General features: G+C 42.9%; 1 protein-coding gene and 1 long non-coding RNA gene across 6 annotated transcripts in view; one reads left to right on the forward strand and one right to left on the reverse strand.

Annotated features, from left to right (window-relative positions):
- NFIA (nuclear factor I A) overlaps window positions 1–22,027 on the forward strand; it is a 567,374-nt gene that overhangs the window by 18,571 nt on the left and 526,776 nt on the right. The gene's annotated exons all lie outside the window — the stretch shown is intronic.
- On the reverse strand, window positions 1,551–19,818 carry LOC309842895. 3 transcript variants are annotated; one of them, XR_014299837.1, is made up of 4 exons: window positions 19,694–19,818; window positions 19,140–19,242; window positions 18,243–18,336; window positions 8,049–11,911 (listed from the first exon to the last, which is right to left on the reverse strand). It is a non-coding gene; the product is annotated as an uncharacterized lncRNA (long non-coding RNA). The 3 variants fall into 3 exon arrangements; XR_014299836.1 differs by lacking the exon at window positions 8,049–11,911 and adding an exon at window positions 1,551–1,669 and having other exon boundaries at window positions 19,140–19,818; XR_014299838.1 differs by having other exon boundaries at window positions 19,140–19,818.

Genomic DNA, 22,027 nt, shown 5'->3' on the forward strand with positions numbered 1-22,027 from the left:
AACTAATCAGCCAATTATAAGGTCTGCTACGAAAAGACACAGTTGGATTTTTTTTTTTTTTTAAGTGAGCATCCTTGAGGCACCTGTGTAGTGCAGTCAAGTGTCTCCGACTCTTGGCTTTCGCTCAGGTTGGGATCTCAGGGTCATGAAATCGAACCCATCTGTCTCCACGTTCAGCATGGAATCTGTTTATGATGCTCTCTGCCCCTCCCCACTCCCTCTCACACAATCATACTCTCTCTATTTCACTCTCTCGAATAAATAAATAAATCTTTAAGTAAACAACTTTTCCCACACACTGTTCCCATTCAGAAATTGATTTCCTCCGAAAGTTCAGCCCTTAAAGAGTTGACCTTTGCAAAAAGGAGAGCATACTTTATGCTTGGGAAGAACCAAATCTGGAGAACTTAAACATTATTTATAGATCTCTTGCCTGTCCTGAGGAAAAATCATTCCCATTGGTTGATCCTCTGGGCACTTGTCAGTATCTACAAAAATATCTCAATGGGTATTTTTGGAGAAGATTTGGTCCACTTGATTTTGCTTTCTGATTAGCTGAGAGTTAACCAAAGACCCTTTTGATTTTCACTCTAGAGGCTAAGATTCCTTGTAAAATATAGTAGCTTACTTCTCTGCCTCAACAGGGCATTATGCTTAAATTTTATTTAATGCCTGAGGATTTGCTGTGCTCTGAGTCTTTTTTCTAAGCATAAGTTGGTGGCTTTAAGTTTAGAAACAGAAGGACTTTCACATTTACTGAGCATTATACCATGTGCCAGTCACTAGCCTGACATTTTTAAACAATTTGAGCTACACTCTTTCAAACGTAGGTATTGTTATCCTCATTTTCCAGATAAAAGAACTGAGACTTCAAAGAGTTCATAAATTCGCTCATGTCATAAAACTACCCCAAGGTAACCCCAAATCCCATGATCCTTCATTTGAACCTAAGCTATAGACAAACCCTCTGAAAGTGGTTCTAAAACAGGGCGTTATCAGTACCCTGAGGAGTCGAGGATTTCCCTCAACACATACCTTGAAGCCCAGATTCAGATAGGGAAGGGATGCAAGCAGGAAATAACTTCTTAGGTAATTTTAATATACCAGGTAACATTTTGAGAAAAATTCTGATTTCAAATTCTGTCCTTACAGTTGTCTATTGTCCTATTATAATAATTAGAAAGTAAGAGAAAAATCCACTCAACTTAGTTCAGAATAATCTGTCCCTTCCCTTTACCGTTGTCTCCAGGGACTTATGCCACGCCTCTCCTGTAGATCAGAGTTCTGGGGAGATACTTCCCCTCCTGAAAATGGGGACAATTATTCTATTGGATCTACTTGCCTACCCAGCTCTTTCCCTTTGAGTCCATGGCAGTGGAAGCTAAATAATTTGCCATTTTATGTTGTTTGTGTTGTTTTCTCCATCATCACTCATAGATGTGGGAGGCAGTCACCTAGACACTATCATCTGAGGTGAGGGCTCCAAATTCTTTCTAATGCAAACTATCACATGGCTGATATGCCACCTGTGGGCACAGCATGGTCCTCACCTTACGAGTGAATTCATGCAACAGATCATCAGCCTTCCTTCTTGGGATCCAGGAGAGTCCAAAGGCCAAATGAGCAAATGTGAGTGTTTCAGTTGGTTCCCTCACCTGCATGTACCCACCTGGAAAAGAGAGAGAAGATTAAAAGGAAAAGGAAGAAGCAATTAGAAAACAGAGGCATAGGTATCTAAATCAACCACTTCACTTCTCAGAGACCCACCTGTTGATTCTATTATCTTACCTCGAAAGCACTTTTGAAATTATTTTTTTAAATTAAAGTATAATTAACATAAAGTGCTATATTAGTTTCAGGTGTACGGTATAATGATTCAACAATGGTATTACATTTCTCAGTGCTCATCAAGATAATTGTACTCTTATTCCCTTTTTATCTATTTCATCCCAACCCCCTCCACCTCCTCTCTAACAACCACCAGTTCCTTCTGGTGTTCTGATATTTAACAGTTTATTTTATTAAACCAGGTTTTGTGAAAGTATATTGTTGGACACTAATTCCTGATTCCTGGGGGGAGGGGGTGGAATTATGTGATTCAATAGGTTAGGATTATGCTTGACCAGACGGGTAAATAAATATAATTTCTAGTGTCTTTAATATGCTGTTGTGCTTTGTGATTCTCCAAGGGCAATGTTAAAATAAGCAACATCGTTCAAACTTCTGTGGCCTTGGGCAAGTTCCTTTATTTTTGATGAGGTTCCAAAATTAGGAGGTGAAACTAGATCATTTCAGTGGTACCTTTCATCTTCCATTCCTAAGAGGCTATGACACCTTTTCATGGAAACAAAAGTTTCCCCTGGAAATATTATTTAGCACTTTTCACCATTATCCCATAAAAATGTCTTCTCAGCTCCCTGTGTTACTGTGATGCATCAGGACAGGATGGAGCCTGTGTCCTAGAGAAACTTTATAATCACTTCCAACTGGCTGAGAGTGAGAGCAAGAGAAGGAGAGAAAGAGACAGAGACACAAAGAGACTGCTGGGGACTGTTATCAGTTGTGATAACAATACAAATTTAGTTCTCTTCCTTCCTTACCCTCCTTACCACTTCGGCGTTGATCTTTATCTGAAATTACAAATATTTCTATGACAATTTGCTTCCACCCAGCACATCTGGTATCTGGCCAGAAACTATAAATTGATGCCCCCTACTCTAGTGTCTGTCTTGGGAAGGGTGTTGGGGGGATGGGAAAGCAGAGGAACTGTGGCTGCAGAGACAGAGGCTGTTGAGACATTTAAAATGCACGCTCCCCTAATGGGAACCAGAGCAGACTGTGAGAGAGAAGGGGAATAAGAGAAGCAGCTCGCCCTGCAGGGAGAGGGGGCGGGGTTGGAAGTATACAGCTACCAAAGGCTCAGAACCCAGCAGGGCGGCCTGGAAGGATGGAACAGGAGTGGAGCAGGATCGCCTGATAAGATAGCGACAGAAAACCTCGCGATAAAGGGAGTCTGGCCTGCAGCAGCGAGTCTAGAAGGCAGGCAAAGCAAGGAATCACCTGATGTGGACAGAAAAGGGTGACAGAAGCCAGGCAACCAGAGAGCTCTGTACAGGGGGAGGGGCTGCGAGGTGCAGGGTGGTGTGGAGGGATCCGATAGGAGCCCTGTTACCTTGCCAGCTTCCAATCAAGATGTACATCTTTTACTTAAGGGGAAACCGCTGAGGCATTCAGCCCACCAAGCTCGTGGCTGGTTGGCTAAGATGTATTTAACCTCTACTGGTGGACAGATTCTCCAGAAGAAATTTGGCTCAGGAAAAATGGCTGTTTACATCAAGATGTCCTTATAGAAAAAGAAATCAGAGGGCATTCCCAAGCCCAGCTCTACTTACTCCAGAGCCTTAAGCAGTGAACTGGAAGTTTTCCATATACTCATTGAGTCATTCAGCAAGAACTTAGGGAAAACCTATTATGTTCCAAGCTGGAGTGAAAGGCCCTGTACTGAGGATGCAAAGGGAAATAAGGCACAGGCTCTGGCCTTAAGCAACTTCCAGCAAGTTCCTCCTGTGCAGACTAGACCCAATTCCTGACTTGCCTCCTTCACAGGTTTGGTGTGAGGGTCTTAGTATCGGTAGCAGATATGAAAGCAATGCTATAAAAGACTGAAAACAATACAAACAGAAAGAGATTGGTATCATCATCCATGTAATTTAAAGTCCTAATACTTTAGGGATGAAGTAACCAAAATTCAGTTCTGTGCCTTGACTCTAAATTCCTAAATTCTCTTGATTCCCAAACAATCATACTGAGTACTACATACCATGAAAGGAATTAGTCTACATCTTCAAAAAATCATTAGGCATCTGATTCTGATGTTCTGTATTAATGTCCTCATTGTAACTGGGAAGTCCCCTAAAGGCAATGTCCTTTAAGTCAACCTGGAACAAAAAATATTGCTCTGTCTGGCGTGGCAATCATGTTAAAAGCCCAAGGCAATGTTAAAAGGGAAGCAGCTCTCTAACCCAAACACTTTCTGCTCAACATCCCCAGACCCACACAAATTCAAAAGGTGTTCAAAGCAGAGATTGGGAACTCTCAGCCCTGTGTGCCAGATGGTGGAACCTACCAACAGGCACAGGAAACACCACACCCTTGGGGCTCTGCACCTGCCATCCACTTCCCCATCCCTGGGAGCTTGCCAAGGGGCCATCAGCACCCTCCCCAAGCATGCTTTTACTATGATGGTGGGCGCTGGGAATTTGTTAAAGTGCCATGAAAAATTAGGCCTATCCCAAGTCTCCAATCATTTACACGCTTCTAGCCCTTGCCTGCTGACCAGGAGGATAGGTTTTTAAAATTAAAAATTCATAGCATAAATATGGCAGAAGTGGTAAAAGATACATAACATAAAATGACTCACCTTAACTTTTTCTGAGTGTATAATTCACTGGTGTTAACTATATTCACACCATTGCCCAACTATCACTGCCATCCATCTGCAAAACCCTTTCATCGAAAACTCCATTCCCAGAAATAATAGCTCCCCATTCCTCCCAACACCTGGTAACCACCACTGACCTTTCTGTCTCGATGAATTGGACTCTTCTAGGTATCTCATGCAAGTGAAACCATACAGTATTTTCCTGTTCATCTCCTGCTTATTTCACTTAGCATAACATTGCCAAGATTCATCCTTCTCCTAGCCTACACCAGAATTTTCTTTCTTTTTGAGGCTGAATAGTATTCCGTTGTATGTATACACTACATTTGTGTATCTATTCATCTGCTGGTGGACATTTAGGTTGTCTGCTCCTTTTGGCCATTGTGAATAATGTTGCCAGGAACATAGGTATAAGTACCTGTGGAAGTACCTGTTGTCAATGCTTTGGGGTATTTATATACCTAGAAGTGGAACTGCTGGATCATTATGGTAATTCCTTTTTTTTTTTTCTTGATAAATGACCATATTGCTTTCCACCGTGGCTGCCCCATTTTACATTCCCCATAGCAGTGCACAAGAGCTCCTGTCTCTTCATGCCCTCACCAACACTTATTATTTTCTGGGTTTGGTTTGGCTTGGTTTGGTTTCTGGATAATGAGATTGACTCACTCTATTATGATACATAAAGAATGTGAAGTATATCTCATTGTGGCTTAATTTGCATTTTCCTAATGATTTGTGATGTTAAGCATTTTTCTTATGCTTATTGAGAATAGATTTTAAATAGCACTTTGCCTCTTTCCCAGAATTTCCCTCACTGCCACCTCTTCTAAACAAGTGGCAAATCTCTTATGAGCTCCTCTTGTAGCTGTCCATAATATGCCTTTCTCAGTGTCACTTCTCACCACCGTCCCCCAACCTAATCAGAGTTTACTAGGCTAACATGAGTGTGTTTGCATGCCCTGAGCTCACACAGACCAGAGGGGAAGGGGAGACCAGCTCAACACCTGGGAAGACTGGCCACTATTTTAGAAGTTGCCACCAATAATTCATCGACGGATCAATGTGTTTTCAGAGAACCTAAAGTCATTTCATTTCATTCATTCATTCATTCAACCAGTAGACTTTTGTTGAGCATGTACTTATGAGGAGCGCTGTCCGAGCTCCAAAAAAAGACAAAGGCAACTATGATATAGTCCCTTAGACTTTGGGAGGGCTTGGTGAAAGCTGGGGGAAGTGAGATCAGTGCAGAGGAACAAAGGTAATCTAGGACTCCTGGGTGTGGTGCATAATTGCCCCGCACAACAGTTCTCCACAAAGAAATAATTTTACAAGCAACTCTTTTATTTCCTACCTCCTTTTTTCCTATCTTAATTAGGCCATAATAATTCACATAAATAATATTTTATTCTGGGGCAGTATAAGCAAAGGTAAAGAGAATGCACTCTAGAGACAAACAGACGCAGCATCCAAAAGCATTTCCTATGTAACCATGAAGAAGTTCTTAACCTCTCCTAACCTCTGTTTTCTCAGAATTTTTAAAAGGGGTGCAGGCTTAAAAAATGCTCAGCACAGTGCCTGGTGCGTAAGAAAAACTCAAAAGTGTTAACTATTGTTATTTTTTAGCTATTATTATCATTAGATAAATATATCCTCTTATTTTAAGGTTTTTTGTTTTTGTTTTTGACAGAGAAGGGAGGAGAGAGCTCTGATTCATGCAGCTTTTTTTCTCCTATGGCTATATATGATCTTCCTAAAAATAAAAAAACAAAGGACTTTCTGAGCCCCCATCCAGTATTTCTATGTATTTCACACTGTGCCAGGTCTCACTGAGACTATAAGAATGGTTTGTCTCATAGATAGATATTTTTATAAAGATGATTTTGGCAAAGTGAGTATTTCTCCTTCTGACCTAAAAAGCAAAGTGATTCTTGTAATTTCTAAGAATATTTTTCCCCAAGAGTCCATTGGGTCAAATTGAGAAAGGTTCTCACTTACCCAGGACCAGCAACAGCAAAATTGAAGCCCTACTTCAGAGGACAGGAACCTGGCAGGAAATTAATGATTCTTAAGGAAATCCCCAAGCTGGGACGAGCTCACTAACTGTAAAGGTTCATTTTCCCTGGGAAGCCTGTGTTGTAGACCTCTCTGTGTGTATGCTGACTTAGACCTAAGGTTCCCAAGGAGTTGTACTTGGTTTAAAATCTAGCATCTGAGAATTTAAAATGAAAACCTTGTCCTGGGCAACTACTGAGAAGCACATCTATCTGCCTTAGATTTACATTTGGGCTGCTTCAGAAAGCTGTCCAAAACGACTTCCCTAACTACAGCCCAGGAGTTTGGATCACGGAGGGTGTGACTTGCCAGTTTCCATTCTAAGCTGTGCCCGGGCTTTACTCCTGGTAATAGAAACATCGAATTCAAGAACTCCCTTCTCTTATTCGTGACTTTCGTATATTAGTGTTCCAAACTCTTCCAACAGGGATACCTAGAAGAAAGTTTGAGATCATTATTCTTCGCAGCAGTTACATTTGACAGTTTCAGGGATGAAGAGAAGTCCATGGCAGGGAAGCAAATCCTTTTACAATGCCATCCTTGAACTGTTAGCACTTTTAAGGACTACAATTCATTGTATTGACACTAAAATAAAATTTTTATGATTTTTTATTTATTTATTTGACAGAGGGAGCTCACAAGTAGGCAGAGGGGCAGGCAGAGGGAGAGGAGGAAGCAGGCTCCCCACTGAGCAGAGAGCCTGATGCAGGGCTTGATCCCAGGACACTGAGAGGCTTACCCCACTGAGACACCCAGGTGCCCCTAAAATAAAATTTTTTAAAAGAGAGAGAGAGAGAACACCCCCCCACACACACACACACACCCAGAAAGTGCCTGCCTTGAGTTCAATCAACTAGGAGTTGGGAACACTGAGTGTCTCCATTTGTAAAATGGTAATAATAATACTCACCACCTGCTTCCCAGGGCTGGCGAACGGGTTTGTGTTCATTTCTGAGAGGGGCTTGAGATCCTTGAGTGAAAGGTGTGATGCACAGTATTATAATCTCCACCACAGGGTAACATATGGAGAGGGAAAGGAAGTGTATAGATACGTATGTTTCTGTTTAAACTCTGTGTGCAATGCTGACTTTTATCTTATTTTGCCTTTAAGCTAAACTGCATGGGTCACATTTAGAGCATATGTTGTTATCATTCGCCTTTTTTAGCTCAAGAAAATTGAGTGAATAACGGGTATTGTTTTCCTGTTTGCTGTGGTTAGAGTGGCTGCACGTTTCGAAATCTCTGACACACTAAATAGCAGATTCCCCTGTTATGAGGCTCAGGGTGTGGGGTTTCAGTTGCGTTTCTAGCATCCATGGATATTGCTGATCTATTCTGAACATTCTGAAATTGGCAAAGTATTCGGTTACAAGTGAAAAATTCTTTTCACCCTCCTTGATAAAAAGCGGACAATGAAACCATCGCACTATTCGATACCCATATGCCTCTCGCTCACAGCCTCTTAATTGGTCTAATGTGCTTTTCAGTTTTTGCTTTTCTCCTATAATGAGCCTCCACGTTAGTGATCTTATATTTTAAAGCCTTGCCGGGGACCCACAAGCGTGCTGGGGAAGAACCTACACCCAGCAGAAGACCTCTTTCTCAGTTGGATTTTTTTAATTAGAAACCAGGTGATCCAGACCAAAAGGTTGGTGGTGTTCCTGGGATGGAAGATGTGAAATGGGTTTAAGTAACACTGTATTAGTCATGAGGCAGCAATGGAGTAATGTTGACATGACTTGAAAGTAGCATTGTTGAGTAAATGAATATGTGAGAAGCACTTGCTAAACTAAATGAGTTTTACAGTTGTATGCACATTTGTGTAATCCTGTTTATTGATGCCTGAAACAATTTGCAAAATAGAAACAAATCCACGAAGAAGAAATATGTTTGGAATTATTTGTTTATATGACAATTTAAAAAAAAAAAACACACACAGGAATCCAACTGCCACATTTCATGCACTAAATATACCATATGTGGAAGCTTCCCCTCGGAAAATTCAGCAGCAACCTTTACTGTCTGATGCAAAACAATAAGAAAGTACCCGACATCTTTTTTTAAAATTTTAAACCTATGTCCTTTACTTTCTCTCACAACTATTTTAAACATGAGAGTTAGTTTTATAAAAAAAAATTTTTTTAGCTGAGCCGAGTATCAGGATACACTACGCTATTGTCTTTTGTCTTTAGAAGCTAATGAAGTCATACCGCATTTTTCTTGAATCAGAGTATGACTGACAGGAAAAATAGGTGTGGGCACATTTTCCTGGAGAAAAAAAAAAATCCACGTATCTTTACATATAAGCTTACGATGGGCCGGGCATGATTCTTAAGTACCTTACAAATATTAATTCATTAGTCTTCATTGCAGTCAACAATTCCAGGTGACAGATGAGGAGACTAAGACCCAGAGAAGTTCAGTAACTTACTCAAAGTCAACCAGCTGATAAGTAGCGGAGCCAGGATCCGAAGGCAGGCAATCTAACTCTGCCGTCCATGCTTTATCCACCATACTGCTGCCTCTCCACAGGGTAAAGCCTTCATGTGTTTGGGACTTTTGTTTTTTTTTTTTAGAAGATTCAGGGGGCTCTTGGGTGGCTCATTCAGTTAAGCATCTGCCTTCAGCTCAGAGCATGATCCCAGGGTCCTGGGATCAAGCCCCACATTGGGCAGGCTCCCTGCTCAGTGGTGAGTCTGCTTCTCTCTCTCCCTCTTTCTCCCTCCCTCCCACTGCTCTTCCCCACTGCTCATTCTCTCTCTCTCTCTCCATCTCTCTCTCACAAGTAAATAAATGAAACCTTAAAAAAAAAAAAAGGAAAAAGATTCAGGTTCCCGGGTTAATTTGTCATGTAGACACCAGCGCTTTATTTTGGGAGCCCAGATCCCAACCACAATCTGCCTCCATGCCTGCTGGCTGTTTGGACCCAGGGAACTCTCCCTTGCATATCCATTCCTCTGGGCCCCTGCTTTGGTGGGAGAAAACTTGTTGCTGTCTGAGTCACTTAAGAAGTACAAGTCACCGTCCCCTTAGCCCTGCCGGCTGCAATCCCAGGCTGGATCCCTTCTCCAGGTTTGAGGTTAATCAACTGCAAATTCCATTAGCTTCATACAGAGGGAAAATAAAGAACAGACGGCTTCACGTGGAAGCCTGAAGTCAGGTGCGGCTCCTCAGGCTGGCCCGCAGGTACCAGTGGTTTCCCCTGCCTCCAAGGATCCATGCCTTCAGTGGGAAGACAGAGCAAATGGGGCCTGTTCCAGAAACTTCTCTGCCACTGAGAAAGCTCTCAGAGTGGACCCCCCAATGCACATCACGGGCTTCTTTTTTTTTTTTTCTTTTTTTTCCTTTTATGGAAAGACGTAGAATTTGAAACTCCGGTTCATTACGTTCCAGCAGCTTTGAGAACGTTTCCTAGGCACACTCAGGCTGTGTAAGGCTGACAACTGATTTCTCTGCCCACCAGACAGAATGGCTCCGAGGTAGGGACCGAAAGGCTGCCTTGACTTTGAGGTGGGTCCTCACTTGAGGCTTTGGGCTTCTTTTCATAAGTCCTGATGTAGATAGAATGGCTTTAAAACACAAAATAAAAGCCATTTTCCAGAGATCACTGGTGTTTTTCAAAGAAGAACAAAATGGACTTGCTAGGACATATTCAAATACAAGCTGTTAGTTTCTCATTAATCTAAGTTGACCAAACAAAAGCGTTCCTGGTGGGATGAAAGAAGTATTATATAGCAGTGTTGAGTAAGTTAGCAATTTTCCTAAAAAACGCGCCCTTCCAGCAGTCCGCTTGTGGGAAGCTTCCCCGTGATCAGGTGAGAGTTCAATTTCCGTTTGACTTTTTAAATGCCATATGGTCATTGTCTCCACGCTTTTCACTTTCTTTGAGTCCTTGCCCCACGCCATTGGCTGGGTGACTGTTTTGCTTTTATAATTTTCCCTAGTTTAATTGCTCATCTCCTCCTACCCCGTTTTAAGGAAAATATTGTCACCATTAAGATAGAAGAAAAAAGCAATAGCCCCATTGCTGGGAACTTATAAGCTAACCGACCCCCTCCCCATCACAAATGGCCCCTTTCTAATCATAGTTTGTGGTGGAATGAAAGATGCAATTGTCTGGAAGGGATGAATATGGGATCCATGCTGGCTTGGGGGTCAAAGGTCATCGCCTGCTAAGGTCCCTTTCTCTCTGGCACGGCTCCCTTTGTATAGCATAGTTTGGCAGCTATCTGCTTGCACTTCGGCTACCTGCCAGTGCAGCTGGTACTGTGTCTGGTGCAGACAACAAAGCCTCACTCAGCAACCAGCAGCTCTGCATGGGGCCGCTTTTCTCAGATGACAAAGAAAGATGGGCTATACATTCTACCATCGCTGCCCATTAAAAGGACTCTTAAATTGCATTACTACAAGTTATTGTTAATTATGTAGTAGTCACTGGAGCTGTAGGAGCTTTCCGGGGAGGGAGCACGATTTGGCTATATGGTGGGTGGGGGAGTGTGGAGGGGGAGGTAGTGGGGGAGGGGGTGGTCGTTGAGAGAAGGGTAGCCCGGAGCAAGGACTGGCGGTAGGGAAAAACCCTTCTTTAGCAGCATGAATTGGGTAAGCCCTCAGTGCCGTGCGGACCATGGGCTCTGCAGGTTAGCAACGTAGCTGCTGAAGAAAGAATCAATCGGCTGAAAGCATCTCTGATCCGGACAGTTTGGAAATTGTCCTGCCCACCCTCCATTCAAAAAGCCACATCGGAGGTTTCCAGCGTTTTCATTGAAGAATAATTTTAAGCAATTTATCACTTGGCTGTAATGCATTCGCTCTGGGCTGAAGTCAATAGGTCCTCAATGGGGAGATCAGCAGTGTCTGAAGGTTGGGAAAGGACCAGAGGTTGCCTATTGTCAAATAGCCAGAAAATTTAAATTAAAGTGATATGTTTACCCCATTTGGCCATCTGGGGTGGCAATACGGCTCCATTGGTGTTACCCAGGTTTTTCAAGGGTGGATTCTTTGAGATTTTTTTTTTTTTTTAATTCCTAGGGTCCAGTTCTAGCTGCTGCTTTAGAAATCACAACCATCTACCCGTGTGCCCCCAAATTAGAAAAGCCTCTCAACTGTTTGTGTCGAATTCCTTTGTACCGTCTTGAGTCCGTGTTTGTTTTCTCTCTCGCTGTCCTTCTAATGGCTCCTAAGGCAGTGACTGAGGTTTTAAGATCTGGTAATTCATTTGCTGTCCCTCCCAGCAGAATAAAAACACCATACAGCTTCCAAAGGGGTTGAGCATGAGGCCTTATCAGTCTTCTTTGGCTTATTTTGAGGTTTTTGGCCATTGAAATGAGATGACGCTGCTCTCGAAACGTCTGGCAAGTTTTTCATGATGTGTACCAAACTCTAGCAGCGAGAGGATCCCAATTTGATGTAATTTCCCTGCAACAACACAGAGGCTTTACTTTTTGCTCCTCCCCACCCCCCACGCTTCTCCAGCCCCCCCACTCCTTGTCGCCCCGCACCCAGCCTCCGCCTGCCAATCCTCTTCAGATTAAAAGAAAATCTAAGGGAAACAGGACACAATGGGGGCAGATGAAAGTCCACAGTCTTTAGTTTCTATCTTTCCTTCTTGTGTCTAATTTTCCGCTTCTTGGTTGTTCTGATCTCAGCTATTTGCAATAGTTATATATAATTTAACATTATACAAAAGTATTGTCATATCAAACATAGTGAAATGGATTCCAAAAACACCATCTGGTATTTGGGAATGCACTGTGAGTTGGGAACGTGAGAAGAGATATTCTTTGCCACTTTGCTTGGGATCCAGCCATTAGCAGTGTAATTGCCAAGAAAAGGTGACAGGCTCCAGGCTTAAAACAAGTGGGTTCCTCCCCCACCCTTGCCTATTAACTCTTGTGAGTCCTAAACCATATTAAAAAGGACTCTGAGGACAGAGCAATTTAGAACCAAAAAAAAAAAAAAGAAGAAGAAGAAGAAGAAGAAAAAGAAAGAACAGGACCATGGAATCTGATGACAGAGAAACATACCCGTGGCACTGGTTGTTATTATCGTTTTATGAAGAAAGTAAAATAAGAGGAAATATAATGAATCAGATACGGCGTCGTGAGAGCTAGGGATCGGGTTAATTGTGCTTGCAAGTTATGGGTTTTTTCAATGGATTTGCATGATGAGAGTTTTAGTCCAAAGCTTGTTTCAAAATCCTCATTAGTTTCCTATAATCCACCTAAAAGTATAAAGACCGAGATTCGTGAAGGTCACCGGCGATGATTTAAACCTCTTTAATATCATGGAGATTTGCACCCATGTCTCTACAGGAAAAAGAGAATGAATAACTTTGAATGGTCTCCTGTATCTGTTAGAGTTTCAGGGATGGCCACGTGAGAGAAACAAAGAAATTCAGAGAACACGGTTATTACAGACCTGCACTTTGTTTAACCAATTTGAGATGAGAACAGCTACGTAAATAAATAAATAAATCCTGGGTACCGGGAAAAGAGGCGTTATCCTACTGGACAAAAATGAGAGAGGGGACCTCTTAGCAGGAGATGAAAATACGGAACAGCAGGAAAAAGAAAAAAAAAAAAAAAAAACCCACCACTGAAACCGCTCATAGCTATGTTCAATCTGGCATTCACAACCTGGGTCTGTATCTGTTTCCAACGACAAAAATAGTTTACAAGGGTCACAGTCTTTTTTTTTTTTTTTCCACGCAGTGTGTCAGAAGTTGGGCTGTGCGACCCAGAACTGCCATTCCATTACACAGAATAAAATGATATCTGGTGGGTGGATAGAACGCTTGCCAAAGAAGACACGGGGAAAGCTAACCCTCTCAGTCTAGCTCCTGTTTTTAAATATTTATATCTCTGGCAGACTTTTTTGGGGGAGAGGAAACTGAAAGCTCTTTCGCTATCTGTCATTTCAGCCAGGCAGAAGAGAGAGTCTCACGACTTGATTTTCCTCGAGTTTGGCACCAGGAACAGGCGATAGCATTTCTTCAGGGCGGTGAATTTCTCTTTGTGGAAAAACCAGCCTGGACCAAGGATTTTTTACAAGAGCCAACAGCCGCTTTCCATACCCGCCTGGGGCAGGGCCAAGTTCCCATTAGCACTGCTGTTACCAAGCGCGTGTGCCTGGGCCTGCCTTGCAGTGGGCCACTGCTGACCTTGATCGGGGGCCTGTCAGGAAATCTCTGAGGGAAACAGGAGGCGGGGGGAGCAGCCCCGGTTTGGGGGAAGTGCGCTGTACAAGAAACAGAGCAGCCTGGCTCCCTAGCTGGCCTGGATGGGGAATTCTCTTTGTGATCTCCAGTTTTCCTCCGCCTGCCTCACCCCCTCAGGTCCCTCTCCAAGGAAATCAGTCCCTAAAGGCAATGGACTGCAGCTTCCTTCTCTGTCTCCCATCATCCAGACTGTCACCTCCTTTGCTCGGAGCCTGGAATATTCCATGAACCTTCTCATACTGTGGGGCAACCTTGCAGTGTGCATCGCCGTGGGTTGGGCAGTGGGCTTTACAATCAGATAGACCTGCATCTTCATCAGGGCCCTGCCACCGACTCACTGTGCAAACACAGACAAGTTCTGTGGCCTCTGCCACAAAGTAGTAGGGTAGCTCATTCCAGCAGGAGGGTTGTGTGGAACACACGAGACAGTTTGTAAAGAATCTGGACCACTGCCTGTCACCCCGCGAACGTTCACTATACCAAAGTTATTGTTCACATAATCAAAAGATGCATATGGTCCCATCAGAAAGCTTCCAATACATCCCTTTTTTGTACAAAGCGTTCTGGTAAGTGCTAGGGATGCCGAGACAGAAAAGACGCAGAACCTACTCTCAGGGAGGTCTCCGTTGGAAGAGACTGGTTCTGTCAGCTACAAAGCGGCTTTAACCTTCCTCTCTCTAGTCACGTGCCTGTAATTTCCAATTTTCCCAGATTTTTTCTATAGCATCTTTTGGCGATAATAACAACCACGGTTTTAATAATAGAGGATAATAATAGTAATAGTAATAATAATAGTAATATTAGTCAAGCTTTGCCATGTGCCAGGCCCTCTACATATAGGAGTTCATTTCACTCTTCAGCTATATGCTATGAGCCATGATTAGGGAAGAAAAGCTGGGGAATTAGAAAAACTGAGTAACCCCCACAGGGGTAGGCAGCCAGTAACACGTAAGTAAGAATCAGCAAAAAGCAGGAATAATTTCCTTTTGTGTTCTTCGTGGGAGTGAGTACACGTGATTCAAGATTCCAGGATTCTAGTGTAAATCTGATGGTGACGGTCTTATCAGTTGTTTCAGAGAGAGGCAGAATGAACCGCAGGGACCAGACACACTATTCTTCCACCAAATATTTTTCCAGCATCCACTATAGGCTTTGGGTATTCTGATAAACACAAAAATAATTTGGTGCAAATTCTTCCCCCACGGAGAGCAACATCCAGAAGAGGAAAGAAGGCCTGTTTCTAAGTGACTATTACGTGGTAATAGAGTGATCTGTTCCCTTGGAGAGCTTCAGGAAATGGCATATCTGAATTCCATAACCTCCAGCATAGGCTGGGCCAGAAGAGACCATGAGAAAGGATTCAAGTGCAGGTAATAATGACCATCCAGAAATGATGAGGAAAGGTGTTCCAGGTGGAGAGAAACACACGCACAGAGGCACAGAGGTAGGGATGGGTCAGATGTGTACTGATAAGAGTTCAACGAAAAAAACCGAGGAAAGCTTTTAAGGACATGAACTTGGATAGTCAGGACTGAGAGGAGAGGATGGATGTCAGAATGAGTGGTACGTTGCCAAATTTTATGTGCAAATTTGTTGCTTAATAAATATTCTTTCATGAGGACAACATATGCTGTTACTTAATAAATATTCCTGATGGGGAAGACATGTGCTGAGCTGATGAGAAAAAAAAAAATAGAACTTAATCATCCAGGGCTCGGTTTTTCTATTGGATCCCATAAAACCATTCATTCATTGAAGCTTTGGAACATTTCTTAAGCAGATACTCCACACAAGACTAGGCACAGAAAACACAGCAATGTCTGTTCCTATGAGGCGTTCACAGTCCTGGGGCAGAGACAACCGTGCAAAGTAACAATTCCAAAATGCCGTGTCATGCAATGCTGCCTTGGGGGCTAAGGAGGGGAAGCTTTGCAGAAAAAGTAAGACTAAGGTTCAAGGTTGAGATTCATAGTCGTCCTTGGAGTGAAAGCACTTTGTGCCTCAGAAAAGCACTGTATAAATGTTACCTGACATTTTTGTATTCTTTTTCCCAGCCGCAGTTTTGAGGTTTCTCGGCCCAAGAGGAAACATCTTAAAGATCACGTGGCTTTCAGAATAGTTGAGTGTGGACGTGTGGATGTGGGTTTACGTGTGTGGACATATATACTGGTATCATACTGAGAAAATGTTGTTTTATAATTTCGAACTGATAATATTAACTTCTTCAAGTTCCACCATAAAGAGCAATGAGTTTCTTCAGATTCACCCCCAACATTTAATACTGGAGTGATAGGTGATGTTTGCAGTCACAGCCCCAGTATCTTCTTTCTTTCGGTGTTTTGTTTTGCAGACGTGGCCTTACGAAAATTGTGATTGCACTGATAAGTAGCGAAAGTGGTAACATCTGTGGGCTTTTTGTTTGTTTGTTTTTTCTTAACAGCTTGACTCACAATCTCAAGATACTCTTCATTTAATCTGGGCCAGAAGCTTCAAGGCAGGATAGCGAGACATTTCAGTTTCAGAGTTGAATCAGTAACAACACTTAACGATGGTTCTCTGTATTCTTTGACATAAATATGAAAATCAGACAGGAGGAGCCCAAAATTTACACTAACTCTAAAGTGGTCCATAATGTGAATCATGGAGATTAGCATGTCTGAAGTTTCTCCATTAGAATGTTACAGTTTGGTAAAAGGACTGGCCAAAACAACTGATCTGATGTTAACTTGACATTTATCTGGGGTACCTGTGACTCACTTATACAATTTCAGGTTAAAAATCCTAATTCCAGGGACGCCTGGGTGGCTCAGTTGGTTAAGCAGCTGCCTTCGGCTCAGGTCATGATCCCAGCGTCCTGGGATCGAGTCCCACATCGGGCTCCTTGCTCCACAGGGAGCCTGCTTCTTTCTCCCTCTGACTCTGCCTTCCACTCTATCTGCCTGTGCTCACTTTCGCTCGCGCTCTCTCTCTGACAAATAAATAAAATCTTAAAAAAAAAAAAAAAAATCCTAATTCCAGAAAGACCCCTGCAGAGCTATGGTAGTCCTAATCAGTGACATATTTATAAGAATTTAGAATGTATAAACAGACACGTATTATTACTTTTTTTAAAAAAGATTTTATTTATTTATTTGACAGAGAGAAAGATCACAAGTAGGCAAAGAGGCAGGCAGAGAAAGAGGGGAAGCAGGCTCCCTGCTGAGCAAAGACCCGATGTGAGGCTCGATCCCAGGACCCTGAGATCATGACCTGAGCCGAAGGTAGCGGCTTAACCCACTGAGCCACCCAGGTGCCCCGTATTCTTACTTTTTTAACATCAAAGAGATTCTGTGGGTATTGAGATTGTTACCCTATTGTGATTGGTCTTCTGTATTAAAATTTTGATGAGAATTATTTTTGAAATAAAATTAATATACATCCATAGATATTGTTCAAGTTTTCTTCTGAGTTCATACAAAAATTAGTAACCTATCAGCACAAATAATTATGATCGTGGTCTCTAAATGTAATATGTAGGGGCACCTGGGTGGCTCAGTTAGTTAAGCATCTAACTTAAGCTCAGATCATGATCTAAGGTTCCTGAGATCAAGCCCCACATAAGACTCCCTGAGCAGGGAGTCTGCTACTCCTTCTCCCCCTGCTGCTCATGTTCTCTCTCTCTCTCTCTCTCAAATAAGATTTTTTAAAAATAAATAAATAAACATAATATGTATACACATATACTTAAGTAGATCATGGATTTTTATCTCAATTATCAAAATAGTTAAAAATGTGTTACAAAATTAAATTCGCATGTAACACTGCAAATAATTTAAACTTAAATAAGCTAGCCCATAAAAACACAGTTAGAAAAACATCGATTGACTCCTAGACTTTCCCAGTGGATCAGATGCAAGGTAATTTTAAGTGGTACACAAGCATTTTTTTATGTTAATAACTATGTACTTATATATACATGTATTAAACATTGGCTTTTCCATTTTTTAATAATACACATTTTATCTTACTCCTAAATGATTTATAAAATGAAGGAAATGGGTTAATTTAAAGAAAAATATGAAGTAAATAGTAACACAGGAGAATATAGAAACAAATTTAATAATATATAAATGAGTGAAGTTTGCCAAATCCTAATGTAATACAACCCACTTGTCAGTCCAAGTGGAAAAATGAAGGACCAGAAGACCATTTTTGGTGGCAGATGAGGACTTGCCCCCACTTATCCTCATTCCCAATCTAAGAAGACCATCTTATTCATACTCTAAGAACAAGATCCGCACACTCAGCCAGTAGCTCTAATGACTTTGCCATGTAACATATGTGACAAACCAATAAGACTTTAAGTCTTAATTGACAATCTAAAGATAAGCCACGGCTGAATGTCAATAACCTCTTAGGGCTTCCTGAACACATCTGGATATTTTCACATGCTCATTATGGAAAACACGACTCCAACAGGATTAAATTACAAATATAATATGCATATTATACATATAAGTGAAATATATGTAAATTATAAAATGCTCTTACAAGTAAAAAGTCCAAAGGTAGCACTGTCTTCAGTTATGGCTTGATCCAGCAACACAGAGTGGCCCATTTTCTCCATTTTGCCTTTTTCGGAATCCTAAGGCAGGGATATTTCTGAGTTACTTCACCATTCATACAGAACAAGGAAGAGTCCCAGAATCCACCCCCCAAGGAAAAAAACAAAATAAAGCCAAACCAAAAAAACCAAAGGGTCCCTCTGGATCCATGTAGGTCTTATGGCCCATCCTTAAACAAAATTTACCATATGTCCCTCATCTACAGTGGAACCTGGAAACACTGGTCTCTCTAATGGGAATTAGAAGCTGTTGGGATTGGAGACAGGTGAAGATAAAGACTGGTAAAGCCATCACAAATATTCCCGGTTGTGAAGAAAGAATAATAATGTCACTGTATTGGAAAGCCTTTAGACTTGATATGGGAGGAATTCCGGATACTTCCAGGGCTAGGTCATATTCTCCAGAGGTATTTATGAAGTGTTTGTATGCAAGGGCAGGGAAGAGTGTTGTACCTCATAATACCACACAGAGCCAAAGTCCACAAGGGTTTTTGTGTGAATTTCTCCTAGTTTAATGCCACTTTGGGGTATATTTTCCCACTACATTCCAGCCTGGGCCATTGCCCTCCTTAAGAATTTACTTCCTGGTGGCTTTTTTTAATGGGAGGGTAGCGGTGCAAAGATAATCACCAAAAAGAAAAAACAAAACCATAATTTCCATTTTGAAGTTGAGGTTTGAGGTAGAGGGAAGTTAAATGGCTCCGAGAGGCTAAGGGCGACTTTCCAGGGAAGGTGTTGGCTCCCCTCCTAGTTTTCCTAGTTTCTAAGGCTTCCCACAAAGCGTGCACTGAAACTCACCACTGCCCCTAAAAAAGGAAACTTACCTAGAAGTCAGCCTTCCACGATTCACATTTTTATCCATTGCAAGTGAGGCTGCATTGTAATTGGACTCAAACAGCAGCCAGAAGAATGCAGTTCCCTCCAGCCCTAAGCAGCAGGAGCAGGATTTGGGAAGGTATTGGATCTTTTCTGAAGCCTCTTGAAAATGTAACACTGTCAGTGGCTGCCTTTGACCCTTATACCCTGAACACCGAGAAATACGTTCGACTAAAATGCACTGAGCAGGGCCCATTCCCTTAAATGATCTCATCGAACCCTCAGATCCAGGCTGTAAGTTATTTGTCCACCCCACTTCACAGATAAATAAACAGAGGCTCAAAGAACCGAAATGAATTGTCCCCTACAGATCTAACCGTAGGCTACTGCATGACCTTGAGCCAGTCCCTTCTTTCTCAGAATTCTGGCTCCTCGGAGAAGTGAGGCCCTTGCCCTAGAATCGCCTTCCCAGCTGCTTCCACCCTCTCCAGCCTCAAAGTGTCTGTGCGGAGCCCTCCTCTTCCAGTCTGTGAGGTCCAAATCCTGGGCAGATGTCTCTCACCATATGCTGGGGGTGATTTAACAAGGCCAAATGGGCAGCCCCGTGGCTAGAGGCGCTCTCCATTACATACAGGCGGGTTGCTGCCGCCGGCCGGCCTGGCTGTCCCAGACCTGGCCTGCTCCTTCTCCCAGGCACCAGCCTGCAACTGCACATGCCAAGCAGCTGAAGATATTTTTAAAGCTACAGCATCTGGCTCCTTGGCAGCCTCTACCCGCTGGTGGGCCGGGTGTTTTGGAGTTGCCTCTGGGCACTTCACATGGTTGGCATCTGATCCATTGTCTGAGCTGCCTTTTAGAGCAAAGCTTTGATTGTAGGGTGGGGGTGGGGGAGGAGGGAGGGGAGGCCGGGGTGGGGAGGGTCCCCAGAAACCAACTTTTGATTATGACCTAGGTCTCCCCTCTTGAGTGACGTCGGGAGGTCTCTGGATCTCTCACGGTGGGATTTGTTTCTTGGTTTGGGTTTTTTTTTTTCTTCCCCTTTCCTTTAAAAGAAAGTGATGAAAGAAAAAAGAAAGAACATTTCCCCTCTGCCAGAGTGGGTTTGAATAGAAAGCTGATCAGTAGCGGCGCAGCTGCCCAGATCTTGCCCACCGTGCCCACATTCTCAGAACACGGCTTTCTTGGCATTCAAACTTCCCTCAGGCTGGACGATCCCTCAAATGTCTCCCCAGGGAGGTAGGGGATTTCTTTTTCCTTTTTTTTTTTTTTCTTCCTGTTTTTGCAAAAGACTCTGAAGCTCCCTGTCTACATCCAAATAGCCAATTCAAAAAAAAAAAAAAAAAAATAGAAAAAAAAGATACTGACACTTAATTCTCCCTGGCAAACTGTACAGCTGTATTAAGTTTTTTCCTTTTTCTTAGAAAGGTGCATTTTAGGGAACACCAGCTTCCCAGCCTGAAAATTCAGGCTTGGGGACTTGGCCCTGTTTCAGAACACCAGTTTGAAGATGACTTCGAGTGAGGCTATCAGGCCCTGTGACAAGAAAATTATCTCAGTTGGGGCAACAGGCTCCTGTGTCCCGGGGCTGGGCCACGCACCAGCCTGCCTCTCTCCCCTCACTTGGCAAGAGCACTGAGTGCGGACTTTTCTCCAGCCAGCAGGCATGGGGAGTCCAAGGGCAGTGGCTACCAGGGGGTAGGGATGCCCCAGGCAGGCATAACTGCTGGGGACCCAGCCAGGCTAGCCGGAGGGCTGTTTTCAGTGACCTGCTTTTATTGGGCATGTCTGTCTCCTCACCTCCTTCCGCTACCGTGATAAAGGACCCCGGAAATCATGATTCCCACCAGAGCTGAGGCCTGTAGCTGATGTGGATAGCTAAGAGCTGAAGGGCAGGGGGGGTAGGGAGGGGCTGCATTGCCTCCACGTCTGCTCAACAGGAAGATGGCAGTGTTCTCCTCTGATGACTCGGAAGATGGCTAACACTTGCGGAACACGTACGCTTCTAAGTGCTTCACACACATTAACCGGGTTAATGTTCACCACAACCCCATGATGTAGCTGTTACCGTCCTCCCTTCACCAAGAGGGACTGAGGACTGAGAGGTGAAGTCGTTTCTCCGAGAGCCTGCTGATATACGACAGAACAAGGATTTAGACCCAAAGGTTCCTGCTCCATAACTCCCTCTCTTGACCATAAAATAAAGACTAATAAAAATGAAGGTTGACTTAAATGTTGACTCAACATTGAAGACCAAACTCAACTGTGAGCTATTGGTTCTCTTCAGTCGGACTAATAGGGGATTTAGGAGGATTAGTTAAAATAGAAAAGTATTGGAGCTCTTGGGTGGCTCAGTCAGCTAAGCGTCTGCCTTCAGCTCAGGTCATGATCTCAGGATCCTGGGATTGAACCCCACATAGGGTTCCCTGTGCATTGGAGGGGTCTGCTTCTCCCTCTCCCTCTGTCCCTCCTCCCTACTTATGTTCTCTCTCTCGCTCTCAAATAAGTAAATAAATCTTTAAAGAAAAAAAGAAAGTAGAAAAGAATTGATTCAAGATGCACAGCCATTCCTAGCATTTTCACTACAGTTGATGAAGGCCATCATCCTCTTTGGCCCTGTTAGCCAGAGGCCTTGACCGCAAGCTGGCCAGCAATAAGGAGCTGAATAAAGATGGGAAGTGTTTGAGCAGCAGGAACAGTGCCACCAAGGCTCAGGCATTTCAGAATTTTGAATGGTTGCTGAAAATCTAATTAAAACTGAGGTTGCTAAGCAAACAAACAAAAACAAAAAACCTGAGGCTGCTTGAATTCATTAATTTATTAAAAATTTTGGAGTACCTTCTCTGCATCAGGCATTGTTCTGAGTATAGCAGATACAACAGGGAAGGGGGAGAAAGGA

This window comes from Mustela nivalis (assembly GCF_964662115.1).
Source record: "Mustela nivalis genome assembly, chromosome: 10".
Classification (NCBI taxonomy): domain Eukaryota; kingdom Metazoa; phylum Chordata; class Mammalia; order Carnivora; family Mustelidae; genus Mustela; species Mustela nivalis.